This window comes from Lepidothrix coronata, unplaced genomic scaffold, assembly GCF_001604755.1.
Source record: "Lepidothrix coronata isolate B3197 unplaced genomic scaffold, Lepidothrix_coronata-1.0 Scaffold117, whole genome shotgun sequence".
Lineage (NCBI taxonomy): Eukaryota > Metazoa > Chordata > Aves > Passeriformes > Pipridae > Lepidothrix > Lepidothrix coronata.
In genome coordinates, this window is record NW_016690297.1 from 930,304 (window position 1) to 951,980 (window position 21,677).

A 21,677-nucleotide genomic window follows, 5' to 3' on the forward strand; every position below is an offset into this window, starting at 1 on the left:
TAATTGGTTGTATGCCTTGCTTACCGTGTTGAAACAGAGTTTCCTACTCTTCCAAGTCTAGGAGATTGTTAGGTGTGTTCACATCTGAAAACTTGTGATTCTCAAGTTCTACAGGCATTTATCTTTGTTTATTCATGGAAGTTTTTTGGTACTGGGACTCAAGTTGAGCTCTCCTGATACTCCATGCCCTATCAGTGTTAGTCTTGGGTTAAGCCAGTAGGTTCTCCATGTTACTGGATGAGGGTGGCAGAGTTACTAAGTTCAGCTGCACAAACTAATGGTGCAGATGCTAACCTTTCTGCTGAGTTATTGAGAGGGGAGAAACTGAAATTCTGGCTGAACACTCAGGTAACAGAGTCCAAATGCAGCAAATTTCATGATATATTTTCTGGGAGGCTTTCTGAACTGTTATCAATCAGAAACTTTCTTCTGAAGAGAATTCCCTTGTAAAAGGAAAGTCTGACAAGGTAGAATGTGTATTCATTTACTTGTTTTGTGAATAAACTTCCTTAAATTATAGGCTTTTACTCTACATCTGGAATGTACCTAGCTGACTTCTGCTATAATCCATCTGCAGTGGCTGAGCAATGAATAATGTTGCACATATGGTCTGTATTGGCATGTCTTGAGCTTCACTTTTGCACCAAGTGATTAGGCTACAAGAAGCCGAATGCTTAGAGACTTTCTATAAAATGAGACAATTTAGTAGGAAAAAAAAAGACCCTTGCAGACATTTTGATTTTTGTTTCTGATTTCTGTTTCCGAAGGAATTCTTTTTTATGTGTTCGAATTTTTGTGAATTTCTCACCAGTGTTATATGCCCTGTTTTGTGACTCCTTTACCGTATGTGGATCAGTGGAGATCTGTGGATTGGGAAAACACAGCCCCAGCTTTGTGCCAAGAAGAGAAATTGTACAATGCTGTAATGAAAGGGATTCCCAGAGATGCAGGAAAGGAGTGACTTATTCTCCTTTGTCATTTTTTCGTCTGCATCTCTCAGAAGCACGTTTTAATTTGTTTTTATGGAGATCAGAAAAATTCAAGAATTATGGACAGTTCTATGGAACTGGCATAACTTTAGAAAAGTTAAACAAGGTAACTGGAAAGAATTTGTAATGAAAAGACTGTTTATCCTTATTAGCTGGAGAGATTAACATTTTTTTGTAATATTGTGAATTCACGCCGGATGTGCCAGAGATAAAAGTGTAATAGAAACATCTTCAGAGGATGACTCCATATTTTTCACTGTTTGTGTTTGATTGCAAATTTTTTGATGTGTTGAAAGTTAAAAATTGCACAATGCTCAGGCAAAAATCCAGCTATACCCACTTGAGAACGGTTTCTGAAGAGTTTTTCATATTTTGAAGAATTAGCATAGAACTTGCTCCCAGCATTTACAGCTGCTTTAACTCAATTTTAGTTGACACAATGTATATATTTGCACCAGACAGTTTCTGTACTGCCAAGGTTTAAGAGATTTAATCTACCTATTTTTATCCAAACAGAAATACTCAGTGCAATTCACTTCCCTTTTAATCATGTTATCATCTCGCGTCACCAACTGATATAAAATTTGCCTTAACATCAGAATGATTGGCATTACATATTCTTGAAGTGTATTTTGTTTATTCATTGTTACTTATAACCACGTGTTGATTCCGACTACTCGTTATGGTATCATTTCTCTCCATCTTCATTGAACTTTTCCAGAATCTCTCAAAAAAACCTCCTGCAAGTGTACTTGGGAAGCTCTATTTGGGCATCATCTATTGGTAAAAACTCTGATGAAACTGATGAGGATATTGACTACTTCAGGGCTGTAAATTCAGTCACTGCATTGCCAAAAGTGAGAAATGCTCAGAATTTTCAGACATTAATTGTTAAAATATGTCCTTAGGATGGAAATTAAGTCTCTGCAGGCTCCCAGCCTCTTACCAATTGAAAATCTTCACTGTAACTAACAGAAGATTGTCTGCTTAAGGGTTGGTCTCAGTTTGACAGCTCAGGAAGGAAGTAGCTGAGATACACAGGGCCTGTCCCAGTGTTTGTGACTAAATTCCACAGCAGCTCTTGCCCCAGGCTAAAGCAAGAGCTGAAGGACTGTGAACAGGAAGGCAAGAGGCTTGGCTCACCACTGGCAACACCTCCTGCACTGGAGGTGCTCCTGGAACTGGAGCAGCTTTTCATCTAGTTGATGCTGGCTACCATTTATTATGGAAAATTTACCACTTCTTGTGGAACAACATGAGTGAACTAAGAGGGCTGCATGGGGAGTGGGCAGAAAAGGGGTGTCTTGGTGCAAGAATGGTGTCAAAGTTCAAAACACCTGCAATAATAATAATAATAATAATAATAATAATAATAATAATGTAGTGATTGCAAAACATTTCAGTCACAATAAATGCTCAAAAATACCTGGTCAACTGGCATGAGCAAATTCTTGGAAAAAGAGAATGAAATAAATTTTACTTGGTTATTAACACCCCTAGACAGGTGTCAGACACACTCACAGGCCTTTTGCTCTCCCTGAATATAGAGCATTATGGTTTGACAATCCAGTATTGGTGCTCTCTGCAGCCATATTCTCAGCCATAGCTGTTTGCACTCTGGCTCCAAAGGCACTGTGCCTGTTGGAAGAAAAATGCTGACAGAGACTGAGGGAAGAGGCATTACACCAGCTGCTTGGCCCCATGGTACAAAACATGCCTTAAAGGATGACAAGAAAAAAGTTAATTCTCCACTAACTTTTGAAATCAAGAGCTACAAGCTGAATTTTCCACTGCAAATCCATGTTTGCTTTTCAATTTTATTCACACATGGAACAAGTTTGGACCTGTTGCAATCACTTCTTTTCATATTAGTGGTGTAAGACCCCAAATCTTTAAAAAGAAAGCATTAGTTTGGAAATAAAACTCTAGTCTGTTACTTCTAAACTTAGTAATTTCTACCACTTGGTATGTAGGTTTAATTAAAGAGCAACTAACCTCCACAAACACTGCTTCACCTAAAATGGGAAGTTTAATTAATGGTTGTGAAGGAGTTGAAGGGAAAATCTAAGGGTACAGTTTACCTTGACTCATACCTGGTCTTTCTCAGTTATAGATCTAAACTCCTCCAGCTTGAATAAATTCTGATCAAGACTCTGAGTCTTGGGAAAGGATCATCTCTTAATACCCTTAGAAATTAGTGTATTTGTTCTTGGTTTTGAAAAGCGTTCTTGGGTTTCTTAGGCTTTAACTGCAAGGTGATTTATTCCAGTTCTAGCTACTGGTAGTCAAAGCTTGTTTTTTTTCTCAATCCCTACAAAATTCCAGGAGTTCAAAACTCAGGAGGTAGGTTTCCACAGCCCCTGAGATTCTTGAAATAAAGTGTTTCAATTTTCCATCTTGTTTCTGATGTCTTTAATTAAACTACATTTACTGCAAGGCACTGGGTTGCAGCTTGGCCAAGTTAATTGTACACTTCAGAAAGAGAAGAGACAAAAATTGAAATGATGCAGAAAGATGAGAAATTTTTTTTTATTGTATCTCTTAGAGAAAAAAGAGGAGATCATAAGGAATAGAAATCCAAGAGGACATAATTTTGATCATAAGTTATCCTGCTTTATTTTGGGGGGGAAATGAGGCCTTATTATCTGTACTGAAAGCAAAAACTTGGAGGGAAGCTGGTTTTTCATTTAAATTTTATTATATGAAAACACAAAGAATATAAAATGGCCAGAGATCTGTGGAATGAAGACTTATCCATCCCATTTCTGACTCAGTGGTTTTTCACTTGCAGGGATGGAGTTTGCCTGATAAAATTGGAGCTAGTCCAAAAAATAAAAAAGAGGTTGTTTCTTGTAATCATATCTAAGATTTATAATATTTTGGCTGCTCATTCCTGGTAAAAATCAGGGGACAGCTATCACATATCTTGCTTTTACACATGCATAATTTACCTTAGGAGAGATAAGATTGGATGGAAGTTATTTTTATCTTTACATGGCAACAAACCCCCTTGCACCCACCCTGCCAATGCAATTTACAGAGAGTTAATAGGATTTTGATTCTTCGAGAAGGGAAGGGAATCAGCAAGGCAGAAATGCTTGAGAGATGAAGTGATCCTCACTTCTAATCAGAAGAACTTAGACTCTCCAGACCTCAGCATGGCGCCAGCTAGAGAATTTGACGCTATCTGTGAAGAACATTAGAAGGGTATAAACTTGAAATGTGCACCAAGGAATCTTAAAACTTTCCACTATGTGATCTTGGGTGTAGCTTTTGGCATATAACAGAGATCTCTAACAGCTTCACCAACTGCCACTGCCTGATGATTGCTCTGGAATGGATGTTACAGCTAACACTGCCAGAGTACAAGTTATTGTGGCTGTGTCTGATCTTGACTCCAGTTGCAGGGGGAGGAAGGGAAGTAGGTCAGCAAAAGACAGCTCAGATTTTTTTGACATGCTCAAAAGGGTGACAGCGTCCCTCTGAGAGCACCCTTTTTATTATCTGATACGCTTTTTCTGGATTCACAGAATAATTTAGGTTAGAAGAGACCTCTGCAGATCCTCTAGCTTCACCTCCCACTCCAAGCAGGACCAATTGGACCCAATTGCTCAGTGGAAATCTAACAGGTAATTTCCAATGTAGAGGATTGAAAGGACTGCTGAAAGTCTGAGTTGGTTGGTTTGTTTTTCAGTATTATTGCATCTCCTTGGGATTATTTTACTGGATTATGAGGTGCCGTTATTGAGACAGATGCTCGGCATTTACTTACCTAGGGTATGGACAAGTTCTCCTAAAAATCCTATTTAGGTCTTTTAGGAAGGGTTCTTTTTTGATCCAGCTGACAAAATGGCAATAGAGGTGTAAAGATAAGGGTAACAGCATAACCTTTATTTTCCTAGCAAGAAAAGGAAGTACACACTGTTTTTCAAAATATCATATTTTCTCAGATTTCCTGTTTTTTATCAGGTCAAATGCAGAGCATGAATCCTAAATTCAGGGACCCTGAGTTTTGATCTCCTAGGTGTTTGCACATATAGGAAAAGGGAAAAATAAACACAAAGAGGACTGGAGTCCTCCATTTTAGTACTTTGCTTGCAGGTAGTCTTAAATTCCAGTTTTAGAGAAGGGTAAGAAAGGTGCTTCATATATTATTGAATCAGTTTACCCACTTTACACTTGAATTCAAAGAAATTACAAATACAGTGCTTAAAACCATCACTTCAACACCTATTTTAGACATAGATGCTCACAGAATGTGTAAATGTGATCTGACAGCAGGTATAAAAGCCTCAGCACATGTGTGGTTGTAGAATAGAGTAGAAGCAACCTGGTCTAAGGGAAGTGAGAGAGAGATAGCCCTGCAGGCTTTCAGTCCTTACACAAACAGGCAGAGACTAGGCAGAGATTTTTAACACTTTCTTTGCCTCTCTTTTCAACATGGATAACAGACCAAGGGAGTTTCAGCGCCCTGAGCTGGAGGACCATGACTGTGAGAATGATAGACCTTGAAATTGTGTGGGATCTGCTCCTCCATCTGGATTTCTACAAATCTATGGGGCCTGATGGGATTCATCCCAGAATCCTCAAAAAGCTGGTTGATGGCATCTAAAACCTTTCTCAATGATTTTGGAGAGATCTTGGGAAATCAGAGATGTCCCAGCTGACTGGAAGGTGGTGAATATTATCCTGGTTTTCAAGAAGGGCAAGAAAGGAGAGCCTAGAAATTACAGGCCTGTCAGTCTCACATCAGTGCCTGATAAAGTTATGGAGAAGATTATTCTGGGAAGTATTGAAAAATGCCTGATAAATTTATGGAGAAGATTATTCTGGGAAGTATTGAAAAATGCCTGAAAGGCAACACAATCATTGGTCACAGCCAGCAGGGCTTCACAAGAGGAAAGTCCTGCTTTTTGGATAAGGATCAAGCACACAGCTGGATGAACACATCATGTGGTTGGTGAGCAATTGGCTCACAGGTTGAGCACAGAGGGTAATAGTGAATGGGGTAACACCAGACTGGTGACCTGCCATTAGTAGGATTTCACGAGGCTCCATCTTGGGCCCTGTGCTCTTCAATGTCTTCATAAATGACTTGGATGTAGGACTGGAAGTGATAGTGATCAAGTCTGCAAATGACACAAAACTGGTAGGAGCTGTTGACTCCCTCAATGGCAGGGAGACCCTGCAGAGAGACCTCAGTAAATTAGACAACTGGGCCATCACCAGCCATGTGAAATTCAACAAGGGGAAGTGTCAGATTCTGCCCCTGGAATGAGGCAACCTTGGATGTTCGTACAGACTGGGGAATGAGATACTGGAAAGCAGTGCTGTGGAACAGGACCCTGGGGGCCCTGGTTGGCAGCAAGTTGAAATATGAGTCAGCAGTGCCCTGGCAGCCAGGAGGGTCAACCATGTCCTGGGGGGCATCAGACAAAGCATCGCCAGCTGGGCGAGAAAGGGGATTGTCCTGCTCTGCTCTGCACTGGGGCGGCCTCACCTTGAATATTGTGGCAGTTTTGGGCATCACAATATAAGACAGGTATTAAGTTCTTAGAGATTGTCCAAAGGAGGGCAACAAAGATGGTGAAGGGCCTTGAGGGGAAGCGGTGTGAGGAGTAGCTGAGATCACTCAGTCTGTTCAGCCTGGAAAAGAGGAAACTGAGGGGAGACATCATTGCAGTTACAACTTCCTAGTGAGAGGAAAAGAAGGGGCAGGCACTGATCTCTTCTCTGTGGTGACCAGAGAGGAAATGGCCTGAAGTTGTGTCAGGGGAGGTTTAGGTTAGATATTAGAAAAAATTTCTTCACCCAGAGGGTGGTCGGGCACTGGAAGAGGCTCCCCAGATGGCCTGACAGAGTTCAAGAAGCATTTGGATAAGACTCCTGGGCACATGGTGTGACTCTTCGGGATGGTCCTGTGCAGGGCTCAGGGTTGGACTCAATCCTTTATTCTATGATCTGAATGGGTATTGAAATCCAGCACCTGAACCCTGCTTTATCCAATCCAAGATATGTTTCAGCTGTAAGTACTTTGAATCCAAGCAATTCGTGGAAACACTGGTGCCTGTTGACACCCAGCATTGACCTTTCCCCACCCTTTATGTGCTTTATTATATAGCCACTATAGCATTAAAGATCAATCTTTGTTTAACAGATGTTGCTCACGAATTTTGTCTGTCTTCATGATCAATGTGCAATGCCCTCCTGGCCCTGACTGCTTGGGATCATGAGCTGCTGGAAGGCACATTTCTCTCCATGGTTGGCTGGATTCTCATTTAGCACTCAGGTCTCCAGTAGCAGCAGCTGGGACCTGCCTGGAGGGGAGAGGCTGTTGGTGCATGTTGATGATACTGTATCCCAGTATCATCATGTTGACTGTTGACTAAGAATCAGCATGTTGACCTCCAGACCTGAAAGGTCCATACAGACAAATATTTTGTTTGAAGACACTCCAAAGCGTGAACCAATGTAATCTTGCATGGATTTTTTGGGGGTTTTTTTTGTGGATCACTTTAAAGTCATGGATGGAATTACTACATACCAAAAGACATTTGATTTTTTTTCTTTTCCTACAGATGCATCATTTAACTTCCTTAGGAGAATCTGGAATTATTTTCTCTGAAACATACTGACTTAAGCACACCTATTTTGTATGGAAAGAAAGTTAATTAAATTTCCTGAACAAGAGCCTTCTGTTTGCTTTCATGCCTTGATTCAGAAATTCAAAGTCAGTGAGCAACTGTAATAGAAACAGTAGACTTTATAGGGAGTTACACACATATAGTAGCTCTCTAATTTGTTTGACAAGAAGGGTTATATTTTTCATTCTAGTGTCAGCCTTGCTTTCTGCATTATAGCACCAATGCACAGGATGAATAATTTTATTCTGCAAATAATTGCATGATGATTTATCCTACAAAATATCTGTTGTCTCCATAAGGCAGAGTTGAATCAAAGAGGAGCTGAAGCCTCTTGTGATTCTTTACCATCAATACAGCACTAATTTGCCCTCCATTTACCCTTGCTGCTGATTGCACAAGGTAGCCTGTGCCATCTGCACATGAATATATTTGGGAAATGGCTAAGACTGTATCACTAGATAGGACAGGAGGGAGGGTGGACACCGAGATGCCTGTAGGACATTCCTAGTGCTGTGCACAGGCCAAACCCCAGGACAGAGCTGGAAGATAGATCGTCAAGTGTGTGGGAAAACTAAAACTTTTGCACTTGGGAAAATGTTTCCAGATCTAGGAGAACTTGGAAAGACAGAGGTATGTGTTTGCCATAGTCATGATGATGCTCTCTGGGCATTTCTCTCCAATTTCATTTTTCTTTGCATCTCTCTCTGTGCTGTCTTTCCACATAAACATCTACATATGTCAGAGACCTCTTAAAGGTTAAAGAAGTCTATGCTGTGTTTATTCCACCTGTCAGCGCTACTTTAAATGTAAGATTTTCTGCCTCCAGTCCTGAATCATTCTCCCAATGAACAACCCGAGGAGCAAATGGACTCAACGTATCTGAGCAGGGGGGCTTAACAAAGGTCTTTGACTAAAAAACCTTTGAAACAGTCAAAGCAATTATAACCAAGTGTTCCCCTATAGGCAGAAAACTACTGTAGCTTCATCTAAACTGTAACTACTCTGCACTTATTTCGTTTTACTCCCTGTTTGCACCCTACAACCTGTTTAAGGTCTGATTTAATTTCTGGAAAAAAAATATAAGAGAGGTTATTTCACAACACCAGAGCAGAAATACCCAAATGCAGTCTTACAAGGGTAAAAGCAACCCACAATTGGAGGCACTGTGTAGGAATATTAAAACTGTATTTCTGTTAGGAGCATTGTGAAGAATGTGCAGCACATGTGACAAGTGTGGCTCTTACTGTGATAACAACGCTGTCAAGCCGGACTCAATGCAGTGTCACTCTGTCCTTAATCTCACATAAGCCTGCAAGGCCATTTTTATTATGTTTGCCACACAACACTAATGAAATCAATTGCATAAATAACCCTTAATTTTCTGTGGGACTCTAGTCTTTATTAAAAACAAGGTTAATTACAGTGGTGAGTTTTTAATATGTTGGTGCTTACCTTCATTTACAATGTCAAGGTCTGGGATTCTACCGGTCAATTAAGCTGCGTGTTCAAATCTGTGGCAGTCTCTTGATTGACTGATTAGAGCTTAGAAGTAGGTGTTTGTTTGTGTAGGTTTTTCTCTCTTTTCCGAACTTCAGTAGGTCCAAATTCCATAGCCAGCAGCTCTCACACAAGAAATTGTTGTTGGTTCATTTGGAGCTGTGAACCTTGGATGTAGGGGGCGGGAAAGAGCAGAGACTCTCTGGTGTGAATCCGTAGTATTTCTAATTATGCCATTCAGTTACTCCACTTTACTCTGAAGCAATCAAATGCAGAATGTGATCCATGAACATCAATAGAAATTGGTCTATAAATAGTTCGCCTTAAGCTACTGCAAGTACCTAAAGGACATGACAGTTCCTTTCTCTGTTCCAAATGATGGAAACCCCAGTTGGTAAATTGTTACGTTAGGTACTCACTGGGGGGTGTGTGTAGGACACTCATGATACATGTTAAATAGACAACTTACATACTATTTCCTCTGCTTAGGGACCTACCTCTCCACTTGCTTTACAGAGAATTTGCATCCTTAACTTTGGTCACAGTGATGTGACACCTTCACAGGTCTGCAAGGAGAAGTGTGAATTACTCTCCTCATTATGTCTGAGGGTGTGACTGAGGGACATTTGCACTGCATTATACAAACTGCCAGATGATCACTGTCCTCCAACAAAGACATGGGATGGGAGTGAAGGACCAGTGTCCAACTTTATTTCCAGCTCAAAGCACTTGGGAGCCACTTCTCTGCCCTCCTCACTTCTCCTCCAACATCACAAGATTGACCTTTCATCTGTCAGGTTGCTAATCATGGAATTGTTTAGATTGGAAAAGACCTTTAGGATCATCAAGTCAAACCATTAACTTAGCACTGCCACTAAACTATGTCCCTAAGCAACACATCTATGCCTAGATACATTCACAGATCTTTTAAATACTTCTAGAGAAGGTGACTCAACCATGTCCCTGGGCAGTCTGTGTCAGGGCTTCACAACCATTTTGGTGAAGATTTTTTCCTGGAGAAAACTGCAATTCTGCTAACATCCCTCCTTATTTCTCAAAGAACTGAAAATTCTATAATTTCATGATCATTTTGCCCAAGACAGTTTCCAACCATTGCACCACCCACCTGTCCTTTTCTGTTCACAAACAGCAGGTCCAGAGGGGCACATTGTTTAGTTTCCTCCCTCTCTAGCTTTGTTAGGAAATTCTCTTTCACACACTCCGGGAACCTTCTGGACTGCTTGCTCTCTGTTGTGTTGTATTTTCAGCAGACATCTGGCAAGCCTAAGTCCCCCACAAGAAAAAGGCCCAGTGATTGTAACACTTCTTCCGGCTTCTAATAAAATATTTCATCTGTCTCTTCATCATGGTTAGGTGGCAGAATCCCCCTGTGATATCTGCTTTGTGATCATCCCCATCATCAAGCTCTAGACAGGCAAAACACTCTCTGACATACAGGGCTACACCATCGGCTCTCCTTCCTCATCTGTCCATTCTAAAGAGTTTATACACATCCACTGATGCACTCCAGTTGTGTGAGTTATCCCGACATGTTCCTGAGTTAAAAAAAATGGTAACCCCCGAGGGAGTGGTGTCTCTCTTGATGTCGACCCAATCAGCACCCCTGTGAAATTTAAACATATCACACCAGACCAGAAAAGAAGGATGATGAGGCAGTTGGAGAAGAAATGGCCATGTTCTGAGACCACAAGGAGTGAGAGAGGGGGCTAAGAGCCCCGCTGGGGGGCCACGGCCCCCCAGCCCCTGGCTGGGGTCATAGAAACTCGGAAACAGTGTTAAACTGGACTGAGTTCTGTGACTAGAAAAGCTGGGGGAATTTCTCCACTGTAAGTGGGCAGCAGAAGACAGAAAAGAGGCGGCAGAGGCAGCACTGAGTGGAAGGCTATGGCTGAAAGCCAAAACAGATAAGAGGGAAGCAGCAAAGAAGGCATGCAGCAATGCAGAGAGATATCCTGCAAGGAGAGAGAGAGAGCCGGCAACAGAGCAGAGAAAGCTCAACAAAGACAGTTTTGGGGGTAAGAACTGAACCAAACCCCCCAAACCCTTTTGAGATCCCTCCTAAGAGGAGGGAGTGGACTCCTACTGGATGGAAGTCCTAAAATGCAGCATGCAGCAGAGAGAGAGAGGAGCTAAGAAGTTCAGACGTCCTGGAAGCTGGACCGAGACGGCCAGATGGAATGTGGAGGAAGGCTTTGCCTCCCCCTGCTGCTGCCAAGCTGGCAGACTGAGACAGAGCAAAGGAGCTCTGATAGAACACTTAGGGCAAGGACTGAACTGAAAGCTGTCCTAAATGTTCTGACTTGAGGGAACTCAACCCCTCGAGGAAGGGACCTTCATGGGGGGTCTTACACTGCATGATATGATGTGGTGAAGCGAGCCTGTCCCTGCTATCGCAGTCCACGGGAGAGAGAACTTCGCTTGGAGTTGAAGGGCCGAGAGGGGTGAGAGGAGACCTTCCTTGCGTGTAATGGAGAGAGAGATCCAGCTACAACACTCCAAGCTACAGCTGGTGCATTGAGGAGAAGAGACTGCTGCCCTAAAGGTGGAAAGTATTTTTCCTTCTTCCCTTCTGAACTTTTATTTGAGGAAAAAGAGATTTGAGCCAATGTAAATACTGCTTTGTCATAGGAGAGATAGTTAAGATTATGTATATAATGTATTATAATATTTATTTGTGTAGTGATTGTAATATAATTCCCTTCCCCCCATATTGAGTCTTGTGTTGTGTCTGGAAAACCCCTCTCACACTGGGCTGAGTTGTGGGAGGGGAGCTTGGACTCAGGAATTGGATTTTTGGGGGTCTCAAACCACCACAGTTCCTGTGTTGGCAGTTATGTCATGGTTTTCCTGCTGCACAACTGCTTCCAACTCTTCTTGTTTGTTGACCATGCTGCAGTTGGGCTTTTGAGCCCACCATCTTTTTTATGCCCTGATTTGTATGAGACTGTTCCCAGGTTCTTCTTTATTTTCTGACATCAATAATAGAATGTCATCACAGAGAAATGAGATTCTGATCTTGGTTGATATTTTGTGAGCCTTGTATTTTCTGCCTTTTCTGCCTGACCTTAAGCTCTAGAAACTTTCTCTTCTTAACGAGAAGAAAATATTTCTCATTTAGTCACAAGATGCTGGGAGCTGGATTTTGAGTGAAAATACTGCATAATAGTACACTGGTGACATAATGAGAAAACTCACTGAGTGTAGCATTCATCTCAGCCTTCCTCAAATCTGTTCATGAATCCTCAGCTGCTTTGAGCTTGAAACCACAGGCCTTGTGCTTTCTTCAGCTGTATGCAGGAGAAGGGCTGGAGCCCAGCAATTAGCCTCCCCCTCTGCCTTGCAGTTGCAATTAGGGAAAGCATTGGCTGTGGCACAGTACCCACCTGGAGAGAAGGAGGTCACTGCTGTAGCCCTTCCACATTCATTTGCACACCTGCCAAGGGCCAGTGACAGCGTGGTCCACTGGTCACAGGCATTACCCAGTGACAGAAGGCTGTAAGCTATGAAAAGTTTTTAGTTACAAGCCTTTTTGTGAATTAACCCCAACAGGCAACTAAGCACCACATAGCTGCTCCCTCCCTCCCTGTCTTCAAACCGAAGTCCCAGAGGGAAGGAAGGGAGAGAAAAGGAAGATAAAAAGTGAGAAAACTCATGGCTCAAGATTAAAAACAAACAAAACAAAAACAAAAACAAACAAAAAAAACCAAACAAAAAAACCACACCAAAAACCCCCAACTTAAAAATCACAGGAGAAATGGAAGAAGAAAGCAAGCAAAACAAAACAAGCTATGCAGAGGCCATCACTCACCACCTCCCACGGGTAGCACGATGCACAGCTAATTCCTGAGCAAAAGAGCAAAAGATGTGTAACCTCCCTAAATCTCCTTCTCTCTCTTTTTTTTTTTTTTTTAAGTTGCTGAGCTTGACACATATATGCCACGGATATCTCTTTGGCTAGTTTGGGTCATCTGCCTCCCCATGTCCCTGCCCAGCCTACTGTGCTGCCCCCACCAAGGGTGGGCAGCAGAGTAAGAAACAGCAATGTTCAGCAATGGATAAAACATTTGTCTGTTATTGGCATTGTTTTGGTCACAAATCTAAACCACAACACCATACAAGTTGCTATGAAGAAAATTAACCCCATCTCCCACTTAGGCCCAGTACAATCCCTGTCTTTGAAAAGAACAGCTTAATACAGGACTGCTGTTAGGTAATGTTATCCATGCTTTCAATAGAATTTAGTACCTGTTCTTTATTCTTTTTCATTTGTAAAGCTCCTCTGAGCTGCAGGAAAGGATTTGAATAAAAGAAAAGGCAAAGTAACTCTCATCCTCTTGGGACAAAATGTTCCTGCTGGTTTCCTACTATTTTACTTCAAAGCAAGAGTATCAGGAACAGCTACAGCACTGAGTATGATGAACTACAGGTGTACCTAATGTTATTCAACATAAAATGTGTCAGGATAAAGTAATCCAGGAATATCAGTCACTGTTGTGCTGGGAAAGGTGAGTCAGACAGGTGCTCCATGGAATACATCACTCTCTGGACAAGTTGCAGGGAGGCTCAGAAGTGCATGTGTCACTCCTGGCTCTGCTTGTGGTCATGACTAAATATGAGCTCACATTGTTGTTGTTTGGTGGCATTGGGTTGTATTTCCCTGAAAATCCAGAGCCTTTGGTAGAGATGCTTGAGTTTGGATGGACACCTGTGTTTCTTATTACTTCCCAAGGTGAGCACTGCATTTGCAGAGTCTTATCTTGACCTTGACTCAAGACAAGGCTGCCTGATTTGTGAGCAGGTGGGCTCTGTGTTGGTCATTTTTCAGTTTTGTGTGGTCTTCTTCAGCAAATCAGTTCCCAGGATCTTTGCTTTAACTGTTGTTGAAGGTTTTTAAACAACGGGAGTGTAGTGGAGGAGATACGTGAATATTTCCCAGAAATAGTGTTTGAGATTTTATAAATGCATGCTGAGCATGTGTTTGTGTGTGTAGGATATGTACTGTATGATGTGAATGATACTGTACAGTCAGTTGGTTGTAGACCAACTGTATGACTGGGAGATTTGTCCCCTATGGCACTACAGTCCTGAGAACTGGGGCCTGGGATCCATTACAGAACTATGGCAGATTTGATGTGCTCTGGCATATGATAACCTCCTCTTTCGCAGCTGCTTGGCCCTCTGAAGAGCCATTGTTCACCATTGTTTTCAGACCTGAATAACCTTTTTGGTATTATAAGGCAGACAATGGACACTCTTCTTGGCACAAAGATGAGCACCTGCTTTAATCAGAGTCAGGGCTGAAAAAGGGCCTTGCAAAGCCATCTGTAAGCACATCCTGCAGGAGGGGGCAATTTTCATACCAGTCACACAAAGATATTTGGGGTTGCTTTTTACTGTGGTTATACTGTGTTATGTAGGGGCCCCTGGTGGTCTAGTGGTTAGGGTGCAGGACTCTCACCGCTGCGACCCGGGTTCGATTCCCAGCCCCCCAGGCAGATGGAGCTCATCAGCCTTGTAAGGTAATCCATCTAAGAGAAGGTCACTCTAAACAAACCTACGTCCTGAGACCCTCACTGCCACTGTCCAAGCTTGCTCGGCCCCGGCAGATGAACCTCAGGATTGAAGGGTGGGCTCAGTTCAGCGCACGCTGCGTCTCACCTAAAAAATCCACTGCGCAGGCTCGAAGGGTTAATGACCTTTCCCAAATCTTCGCTCATGAAGACTGGCCATACACAGACTGTGTTATGTGGGCTCTGTTATAAGCACTGACCATGGGGGCAACACTCACTATGGACCTTACACAAACTAATGACCCATGATGAAGATGCTATAGACTTTTCTCTGCATAGCATTTTTTGAAACTCATTCTTTTTGGTAATAATAATTGCAGACAAAAATAGTAATTATACTACAGAGAAGTCTGTGTTTTAGAGTGTATCCTCAAAAGGAGCAAACCCCATCAAGCAGACTAAATTCCTCATACCTGTCAGGAGGCTGCACTAACTGCATTTACACATGTCTGTGCTCTCCTCCATTTTTCACAGGCTGCAAATCCACAGCTAGGGAGACTCATCAAAAACAGTCTCTTCAAGGATCTGTTTCTCATAACAAAGAAAGAGATGGTATTTACTCCTTTTCTTAAAGAAAAGTGTTTCCTTTATATATACAATAAGGGATTGCTATTGCACCCTCTCTAAAGAGCATACACAATTTTTATGGTACTTAAAAGTGTTTCTGTCAGTGAACAGCTCCAGAATTAATAAACCCTTCAAGGCCTAGTATGGCAAGATTTCTGTTACCACGCAGGTAGCACAGGAGTTGCCAGAAGCAGATGTTGTGAAAGCTGCAGAGAATAATTGATGTTTAGTACAGAAGGTAGAGAAAGACACTGATGAAAATAAATGGAAATACGTTTTTCTTAACAAATATTTGTCAAGAGCCTAATTTCTGTGGTAAGGACCAAAATTGTTGCTGATATTTTCTGCAGTGAAGTTTCTTCTGATTTGCTCAAAGTCTCCATCTGCACTCTGAGTCATCCACTTTATTCCTGGAGTGGGTACGTAAGACAGACTTTCACATCCACAGGACCCTGGCATCCTCCTGCAAAATGCTCCATCTAGGAAAGGTTGAGGCAGATGGGTAATATAGGTCTGGGGCTACCTGCTTGCCTGAGAGGCCTGAGAGAGAAAAATCAGCTTTGTATCTGGATCCTTCCCTCTGGCTTTTTTCTTTTCTTAACATTAAGTGTTTAAACTTTCTTCTAAATGATTAAAACAGCAGTTATGTCTCATCTCTCTTTTTACTTTCCTGGCTGGATCTGTAGGCAATACAGTTTGGCATAGCTCTATTGAAATCAGAGGAACTATCCCAGTTTCCACCAAATGATGCAGATCTGCTGTTTAAAATGCATATTCAGAATAAAAGAGTCCTGTACAGAAAGTAGCTGTGGGTAATGAGGCAAGGATTTCAGCTAGAGGTTTCAGAAGTGTATTTATGAGCCTTAGAGCTGCATTTCTCATAGCTAGGAAAATAATATCTGTTCTGTCACTTGTTAATATAATTATCCTCTGTTTCAGGAGAATTAGCAAGTCACAGTGCATTTAGGAACTGCTGCATTGGTGTTTTACAAAGTTGAAAGAAGATAACGTATTTGACGCATTTAGTGGTCCAAAATATGTGTTATGTTTGTCTTTGGAAAAGATTCTGTTACCTGTCCTTCTCTACAGACAATCATTGGCCCGTCAGTGTGAATAATTTGTTTTGCTCTGGAAAATTTCAGCCCCTGCTAGGATTGACTAAGAGGAATTGTTGTTTCAGCAATAATCTCTGTTGATGTGCTGTGCATTAAGCAATAAGCGGCTGCTGAAATTGATTAATCATCGAAGTGGAGATGAGATTTTAAGGCAATTTCAAATTCTGTTCATTGCACTCATATTTTTTTATTAAATATCCCCTTGTTGTTCTGTTAGGTACAAGATGAATAGAACTTGTTTTTATCAGACTTCTCGGTGTCATACATTACTTCCTAAACATTTGGGATGTTTGAAAATCCCAGATATAAGCAGCTCTATTTCCAAGCCTTCTCTGAGGAAGGAGAAAAGGATAACCTTGTCTTTTAAAACATATTTGTCTGTGGTTTCTTGTGTGACAGCAGATTTTTTTTCCACTTGCAATATATACAACAAGGAGAATTGCCAGAGCAGGTCAAACCCAAGGTTGATGAAGGCCAGTCTTCTGCAGCTGGCAGCAGACAGCACCAGCTGCTTCAAAAGAGGAGACAAGAAGTTTCACAGCTAGTGGCAATTTGAAAATTAACCTTTGAGAAGTTTTCTCCCAGTTTCCATGGGTGGAAAATTCATTTACGCCTGGAGGTAGGAGGCTTAGGTCTTCCTTTTCTTTCTTTTCTCTTTTTTTTTTTCTTTCTTTTCTTTTTCTTTAGGGTTTGCTACTATAATTCTGCCCATTCTTGGTATTTGTATACGATCTTGCATCTTTTTGATTCCTGCGAAGCTCTCAACCTTGATGATATCCTGTGCCAAAGAGAGGTGAATTGAAATTGGTAAGAAACACTGTGTCCTTGTATCAGTACAAAATATGTCACCTTCCAGTCTCAACAAGTCTATTGTGTTTCTAACAGTTTGTGTTATCAGTGCCTGGTTAGTTGCAAGTTTTAGGCCACAGTTATCATCATCATATCATGGCTAGGCTTTGTGAACGAAGATTTGGGAAGGCTCTATCCACATTTGTTACAGGCACGCTGGTGGCTAATGAGGCCAATACGAGATAGACATATCCGATTGCAAAAGGCACAGCAGAAAGACTCCTTAGATGGCATATTCTACAAGACATGGTTCTTTCTGCTTAGGCCACAGTAGTTTGTTGTTTACTTGCTGTTATCCCTTTCCTCTTTTTACCTCTCAAGTCCTTGGAGTGCAAGTTCTTCAGAGCAGGCAGATCTTCATACACCTTTTATACAGCACTCAGTTCACTGCAGACATCAGCTGTTTGCAAAAGAAAAATATTTATCAAAATCTAGGGGAACTGAACATTAGTAACATATTATGACTCTTATTTGACTAAATGTGAGTAGAACAACAAAAAAAATTAACATAATTAACACCTCTGCACGTGAAATGTGTTAACTACATCACTTGCTAACAGTGTATACCAATGTACAAGGGGTCTTATGATCCACCAAAGACTTGAGGTATCTGTAGGAGTTGTGAGGTTGAAGTATTTTGATGGCCATGTGTCCTTCATTACTTCAGGCCTCTGCTCCCCCTTTTGCCAGGGTTTTTATCTGTAATGACGACTGTGAAAATGATGGCATATTAGACTCTATGAGAGTGTTTTATGCTGACAGAGTCCATCCACTGAGTCTCCTGGAGCTGCTCCTGTTTGCACTATGCAAGGTGAGAACGGGGCACGCAGAAGTGCTATGTTGGCTGGGGAACACGAGCTGCGTCCCTGCTCTTCCTTATGGCTGATCTCTGAACCTTCCAAATTTAAAGACTCTAAGGCTTTGAGGAACCACTAAGTTTGACATCAATTTATGCTTTCGCTCGAAGCCTTTCTTATGAATTTGACTTAGAGGCAATAGGCTTCACATTAAGACAAAACTGAATCTGTCTTTGTTGTCTCTTTGTAGGAGATAGGTTTGCAGCAGAGACTGCGTAGGAAAGCATGGGTTTCCTTTACTTTTGTTTAACTCCAAGTGGAGTTGGACAGATTACCGAGAAAGATGAAAAATGCAAGCTCAGCATTAAGTGAAGCATTTTACTGTTCTAATTTACTATTTCTCTTACTATGAAGGGATGTATTTTGATTGTTGCATGGTGCTTTCCTCAGGTGGCATTTTACAGGAAGCCTAGACTGGATGTAGTGAGCTATGGGCGATAAAGGCTAATCTCTAAATCTGATGGAAACTTCTGTTTATATAATGTAGTCATTATACACTCAGTGTTCAACTCTGTAGGTATCTGAAAGGATATCTTACCACTACTACAGTTTGATAAGAAACTCGGATCCTAGAGCAGCTTGTTTTCGGGCAGAGATGACTCATAACAACGTTTTACCTCATAACAACAACAGCACATCTTGTCATTGTGTTTAGTTGTGCTGCAGTCCTAATTCTCAAGTGAATGTGGCACACACAGTAAATAAATATAATGTCTGACTGTGCATATAGGGGGAAGAGATATGGGTATGTGTCTCACCATACTTGTGAATCTGTGTGTGAGATTATAGAGTCCAGTCAGGGCAACTGGGTTCCAGCTGATCTTTAAAAGTAGCTCTCAGGCTATATTAAAATTCAAGGTAAATCCATGCATTTTCACTACATCTAATCCAATGTGATGTGAAGTTGGGGCATACTTCTGTTGAAAAGAAGTAGCTGAGATTGTTTCCATTTGCTATTGGTAAAATGGCAGTGATTTATGCCAGCTGAAATCAGACTGGGTGACATACCTCACAGAAACATGGCATTTCTGGTTTCAAGAAGAGGTGAGTTTGTTTTGTGTTTATGCCATACTTGCCTGCTTTCAGAACGCTACTTTGTCAAACAATAGCCTTTTCAGTGCTGGTTTATCAAGTCTTCATGGATTTAATCAGTTTTTGTCAGAAGGTAACATATTTCTTTTCAGCCTAGGCAAATAATTCAATTGCAAAAAAAAATCATTCCATTGCCATAGTTTATCTGCATGATATTTATCCTCAGCACACCGTAGTGGTATCTCAGGAGATCTCAAATGCAGAACTTGTACTAAGAAGAAAATACGAGAACTAATTTTTCTTGTTTTTTCTTACATTTTTTTCTTATTATTCCCATTCTCTGATGAGAATGAGCAACCTTTCTCTGCACATGCCTGTGGGCTTTGTGCTTGCTGGTCTGGGTGGAGGTATCTGTGCTAGAAGCACTTTTCGTTCAGGCAGAGTGGAAATCTTGGGCACCAGTCAGCCTTTCCAGCACTTCAGCCAAAAAGGAATTAGAGAAGACAGCACAAGGAAGCATAGGTGGGGCCAGCATTCACAAGGAATGGGAGAAGAGGGGAAATATTTTGCTGAATATCATTAAAATTTGTCACCTCTTGTATGATGACAAAGTTCTGCCCTGCAAATCTGCCCTTGAATGATTCAAACAATGGGTGCAATTTCAAGTGAATCAGGTGATGGGATTAAGACCATTAACTTTCACACAAGCGATCTCCCTCATATTCCAGCAGGTCTTTCTGGCCTTGAGGAACAAAAAGAAAGGCTTTCAGGGAGTGAAAATGTGATAGAGGTATTGACTGGGAAAATTCCTACATCTCAGGTCTATTTAATTTCTCTTTTGCCAGTCTATTTTATATTGTTAGGTCCTGCACAGTGCTTTGTCAGTTTCCTTGGCAGAGCTCTCTCATTTATGGTTATCTGACTCTGCTTCATTTTTATGCCCATATCGTAGGTTTATTGGATTGGAAAGTTGACTACAAGCCATCCAGGGAGGCTGTCAGCAGTAGAATATCACATTACTGAAGTGAACAGAAATTCAGCTCCTGTACATTTTGATGTTATTTGCTGAACTAAACAGAAACATTCCAAGGTATTTCCCAGGAGGAGACAATTTTTCACTCAGATATGGTCATGCTATCAACTGGCGTGACTGGTCATTTCTAAAAAATGCCCTCAGCATCCTGTAAACTCACATCAAACATGAGTTAAGAATGTGTGAAGCAGCTGGAATATGGCATGGCTCAATGTAGTTTATACCCTAGGTCCAAATCTGTTTTTGCTCATGAAAGAGAACATCAGCATGATCATAAAGGGAATATTATTACAGGATTTGGGGACCTTGCATTAACCACAGGCTGAAAGTGTACCTAACAACAATTAACCCCAAACCATACTCTAAAGGCTTACTCCGTTTCAAATTCTCCAAGGGATCTACAGTCCGAAAGGTCATTGCATCAAAACTAAAAACATTTCTGTTCAGTCCTGGCTTCTGACTACAAATCTGAGCTGAAGAAAAAGCAATAAAGCTTAACTGAAGCAGCCCTCCCTCTTTCAAAATCATTGCTCAATTTGAATATTACTTATTGGTGCAAAATTTCCTAATTTCGTGACTGGGGAAAAGCTGTCTTGCTTTTTAAAGAGAAGGAGTCACATCCTAACCAGAAAGCAGCACAATATATTAAACTGACATTGATTTTGCAAACGATATTTTCTTCATATATTTAAAAAAACCAGCCACATTTTTATCATGAGAATAAGCTGGTACTGTACATGACGTTAAATAAAACCTCCTGGATGGAATAGGTAGAGAGGTGGGGAAACTAATAACAATTATAGTTCTTTGTTTGGTGCAAAATCAGTTTATTGTATTGACAGAAACACAAAGAAACAGGCTGCAGGATGCTGCAAAGGTAGTCAGGTAGATTGATATTAGAATACATAACTAGGAATAATGGGATAAGTTAAACAGAGAGACCCTCATAACATGAACATCTTGCACTGCAAAACAGTCTCCCCTAGGAAAAGAAGGAACAGTTAGCTTATTAAATGAGGAATTTAAAATGATCGGAAAAAAGTTGGAACAATCCTGGACACAGACTACTAGAAATTACTCTTCATTGCCTGTGATTATCTGCATTCATATTTTTTTTCCTTGTGTTCAAAATGTGGGAGTGAGGTAAATGGAGGTTGTGCCTTTCAGTTGCTCAGCTACACAAGCCGAAAAAATGAGGTTTGATTTCTTAATGACATTACTTAAGTGAAAAGCACTGACCTTTTCTTTAAAAAGGAGAACAAGAGACACACTTATAAATTGAAAAGGCAAGGAATTGTCAGCATGTGAGTTTAAATTCAGGGAGGAAGATCAAACACTGGATTCAAGTACTATGACAGAAAGACCCCTCAGACACCTCCAGCAGTAATGTATGTTTAATCAAGGGGGAACAACTTTTTTCTTGTACGAGTGCTTGGAATTTCTAATTAATTTGTGCAATATTTATTAAAATCTTGACTAAGGAGTTTGCTTTGTCATCCTTTT